Consider the following 4,235-nt stretch of genomic DNA (forward strand, 5'->3'; position numbering starts at 1 on the left):
AACAACCTCAAAATTCCATAATTTGGACATGCATGCATGCATGGCTTAAGCTCCAATTCAACAATTTAGACCAATTATTGACTCTAATCTTCAATATATCATGAACCATGCAAGAATCTACTGAAATTCATGATCAATAAGGGAAATTTTCTACCTTAAGTCTTCAATTTCAACTGTGGGAGCCTAATATGCACTCACTCCTTCAATTCCTTCAAATTCCAAGCTAAATTCTTCTTAAGGAACTCAATTTCTCTCACTCTCCCTTCCTCACTCGGTTGGGCTCTCAAAATGGCTGAAGGAAACAATATGAAAGCTCCTAATCAAGTCCTAAACAATGATGTAGAGAAAGGCCACTCAATGGCATTTAGGTAAATAACCATCTAATGTGTTTTAACATTATTTAATCCAATTTAATCATACCAAATCAAATTTTAATTAAATTTACCATAAAATCACATAAATTCCAACTAGCATAAAACACCAATCAATTTCGGATTCCACCGCCGATAAGGCCTTCAATTTGCAATTTAAACATAAAACACGAACAGATCATTCGGTAACCAAACAGCTAGAAATGCATTTAATGCCACATACTCATGTAATCAGTTCAGAATTTCAGTTCAGTCAGTTAATTATCATGCTTAATCATACTCAGTCACATTTTAGCATTAATCAGTGGTGAGTGTTGTCACAGTTGTTATGTAACAATAATGGGTTTTGGAAATATTTTTGACAAACATAGGGTTTGGGATGTAAAATCAAAAGAGATGTTTCTAGTGAATGTGATATAAATGGTCATGGGGTTTGAAAATGAGGTTATATTGTGTAAAAATTGTTGAATTTGGCATTTGGGTTGACATTTGAGAAAGAGGAAAGTTAACCTAAAATGGTTCAAATATTTATTTTGTATAAATAAATGAAATTGGTATTATAAATATGAAATTAGATGAATGTTGATGCAAATAATGGAGTTGGATATGCGTTACCTCACATTTTTGAAAATTTGAATAAATTATCTGTTTTGAAATTGAACATCTATTTAAAAATATATGTATTGGGCTATCGGTGGATGATAGCTATGATTTTTGTATAAATTACATGAGGATTAGGTGAATTAAAACTAATTTCTTGTGGGTTGTCATTGAATATGATTATGTTTCAAATACATTGCATATGCATGATTGGTTGGGAGGAGAAATGGGGATGTACTCCATGTTTAGGAGGAGATAGGACATGGACTCCATTGAATTAAGTTGGCTTGTGTGCTTGTGTGTCCTGGGTAAAAGTCCTGAAACCGCGCGTATACATGGGTGCTGATCTCGCAGACGAAATTTCAGTAAAATGACGGATTGAAGTGTTTGTGTGATAATTGTGTTAATTTGGGAACCATTGAGTTGTAGTCTCAGATGGGTCGTTTGAAAGAATATGAAACTGGCTCATGAATTGAGATGAAATGAATTAACTTGAATCGACGATAAGGAAAAAGGGATTGAGATATGAATTTTGGCACTTTATGATTATATAGAAAATGAATGTTTTATCAGTAGCCTTGTAAATGCACATTTTATTTATACCTTCGTTAAAACTCATATATTGTGTTAAATTGTTTCTACTGGGTTTTGGCTTACCCTATCTAGGAAAAATCATTTTCAGGTGTTGCTAATATGCTTCCACCAAGGTAGTTGCTCGGAAGGAGTTTGGAGCACGAGCTTTACTTTTTGTACTTATTTGTATAACCAAGGGCTTAAATTGTATGGAGTTAGACTCTCTTTTGTTGTAACTAAGCAATGACTTGGAAAGATGTAAGCCTTTAGGGTATATAATTATCTGTTTAACTTTCATTCCTCTTTACTACTTGTAACATATACTGTAGATTCATGATGAAATATTTATGAATGTATATCACACGTGTCACTTTTGTATAATGATTCAGGTTAATGAAAATTTATTATTTTGATTACGTTGTCTTATATATATTGTGTTGGGTCGAAATTGTAATTATTTAAGGGCGTTACGTAGACAGATATTCAAGAGTAATATGGTCTTTCAAATTGTTTTGTCTTTTTGATCAAAAAATAATAGAATTTGGAATTATTGTCCAAAAATTTCGAAATTATACTTATAACCTGAGTGCCTTAAAATAATTTTTAAACGTAAAATTCTCTAAAATTAATTATTCATGCAGTGAGGATATATGTTATATTTTTGAGTAATGTTGCACTTCATGAAAAAAATACGAGGGAAAGTTTCATGAATATTATTCACTTTTCAATTAGTTTGTGGTATCTTATTGTATCTTATGCAATCACATACATTAAGTTACATTCTATCAATCATAGAGCACTATAAGAGAAAATTATGTTTATACTATTTGCAAACTAAAATTTCAAAATTAAAACATATTTAGATTAAAGTAAGGGGTTGTTTGAAATGTCCTAAATAAGTGTATTTTTTGTCTTTTTTGACTAAAAAATTGAGGAAAAAAATATGATTGTTTGGGTTAACTTTTTAACTTTTTTATGGAAAAATGTGTATTAAAAAATTATATAAATTAGTGTGTAGGAAAAAATTAGAATTGGGAGTTGTGCAGCCGTAATTTTTGACTTTTGGTGAATAGTGATAACTTTTTAACCTTTTGAGTAACTTTTTGACTTTTTGACAACTTCCCAAACTTGGCCTAAGCCTATTTTCTTGTTTTGCTACCTATCACACCAGGTTATTTCTAAAAGTTTTATAAATTTTTTCCCTTTTAAATTTTTTTTATTTATTTATGAAACCTAATACTGTTTTTTTAAGACAATTTTGTCATTTATATTGTGGCAAATTACATTTTACCCTTTCAATTATTGTCTTATATTACTTTACCTTTTTGAATTAAAAATTGCAACAAGTAACCAAAAAATTGTAACATGTAACCTGCTCAACTATTTTTTTTATTTTTTAAATTTTTTTTCAATTTGAATCTTAATGAGGGTATTAAATTACACTTAATCCCCTTAAACTATCAGTCAATATCATCACTCTCTCCCTTAACTAAAAACATTGTTTGATTTTTAAGCTTAAATAAAGTTTTTCATTTTTTTTTTGTATTTTAGTAATTTTTTTTTATATTTTAGTCAAAATTTTAAATTTTTAAATACACCTAAAAAATAAAAATTTGAAGAAAATTTTAAAAAAGATCATTAGAAAAAAAGAAAAAAATACTTGTATATTTTCATATTTTTTTTATCCTTAGTAAAAAAAAAAAAGATTTTTTCATGAATATTTTCACTTCGTTTGATTTTGTTTTCAAATTTTTTTATTTTTTTTCTATAAAATTAAAAATTAATTTAGTGAAAAAATGAAAAAAAAACTCATCGTTTTTATTTAGTTTAATCTTTTTAAAAGGAAGAAATAATATTTCAAAATTAAAAAATATGATTTTAGATTTATTTTTGTTATGTTATTTTCTATTAAAAAAAAATTAGAAAACAGTTTTTAAAATTCAAAGCAAACAGACTTTTTAAATATATCTAAATTAGATGTATTTAAAAAGTTAAAAAAAATTCACTAAATACAAATAAAACAATTGAAAAAAATATTTTAAAAACTAAAACAGATTGATAATTTAATTTTAAGCATTCTATTCAAAATTTAAGATGTAAGTCACATGTCAATTTTTCGTTAATTTAAGAGACAGATTGTTAACAAAATATTTTCCGGTTCATTCATCGATTTAAATTTGAAAATATTACTGACCAATTCTCACGGCCGTGCAATTTATATCTGCTAACTAAACAAACGAATATAAATTAATTTTTGACTAATGCTATATAAATAAAAAATTCATACATAATAATATATCCCGTTATATATAATTCATTTCAAAACAAAACAATATTAAAAATAAATTTATTTACAATAATAATAATATTATATCATTTTTATCAAATTTTTTATATAAGTTATATATATTTAGACTTCGTTTGGGGAGTAAATTGACTTTTTAATTTTTTTTTGACTTTTTTAACATGGGTTAAAAAATCTAATTTGAAAAGAACTTTTGATTTTTTTTAAATTTTTTTACAAGAAAAATAATGTAATAATTATAAATTAAATATAATATTTTACCTTATTAAACTAAAAATTTATTTTATTTTTTATAACTATTTTATTCAAAAAAATACTCAAACCCAACCTCCCAAACATAGGCTTATTATTTCCTTTAATTTTTCTCCACCTACCTAAGAAGGACC

The sequence above is a fragment of the Camellia sinensis genome, chromosome 2 (assembly GCF_055761805.1).
Source record: "Camellia sinensis isolate YWXY chromosome 2, ASM5576180v1, whole genome shotgun sequence".
NCBI lineage: Eukaryota > Viridiplantae > Streptophyta > Magnoliopsida > Ericales > Theaceae > Camellia > Camellia sinensis.